At 40.9% G+C, this 455-nt stretch overlaps 1 non-coding gene across 1 annotated transcript; it reads right to left on the bottom strand.

The window, feature by feature from the left end:
• LOC128032686 (small nucleolar RNA R71) lies at window positions 1-107 on the bottom strand. Its single transcript, XR_008188949.1, has one exon. It is a non-coding gene; the product is annotated as a small nucleolar RNA R71 (small nucleolar RNA).
• Window positions 108-455: the final 348 nt, after the last annotated feature.

Raw genomic sequence — 455 nt, 5'->3', positions numbered from 1 at the left:
AAGTTGAGGAATGAGATCACTGCCTTCCAAAAAATGGATGATAAGTCCTTGTATGAGGCATGAGAAAGGTACAAAGAGTTATTACGAAAGTGCCCTCATCATTGAATCCCACATTGCATTCAACTTGAGGCATTATATAATGGTTTCAACGCTCACACGAGGATAGTAGTGGACGCCTCTTCTAATGGTGCTCTCCTTTCTAAGTCTTATAATGAGGCTTACGAAATTATTGAGAGGATTTCCAACAACAATTATCAATGGCCAACCAATCGAGCAACGTCAGGAAAACGAGTCGCTGGAATACATGAAGTGGACGCTCTCACTTCACTCACATCTCAGGTATCTTCAATATCCTCAATGCTTAAGAATTTTACCACTAATGGGTCTAACAGTTTTACAGCCCAACCACCTAACCAATTTGAGAATATTGCCTGTGTGTATTGTGGGGAAGGACA

The sequence above is a fragment of the Gossypium raimondii genome, chromosome 1 (genome assembly GCF_025698545.1).
Source record: "Gossypium raimondii isolate GPD5lz chromosome 1, ASM2569854v1, whole genome shotgun sequence".
NCBI lineage: Eukaryota > Viridiplantae > Streptophyta > Magnoliopsida > Malvales > Malvaceae > Gossypium > Gossypium raimondii.
Note: the sequence above shows the minus strand (reverse complement) of the source record. Positions and strands in the feature narration are given on the sequence as shown.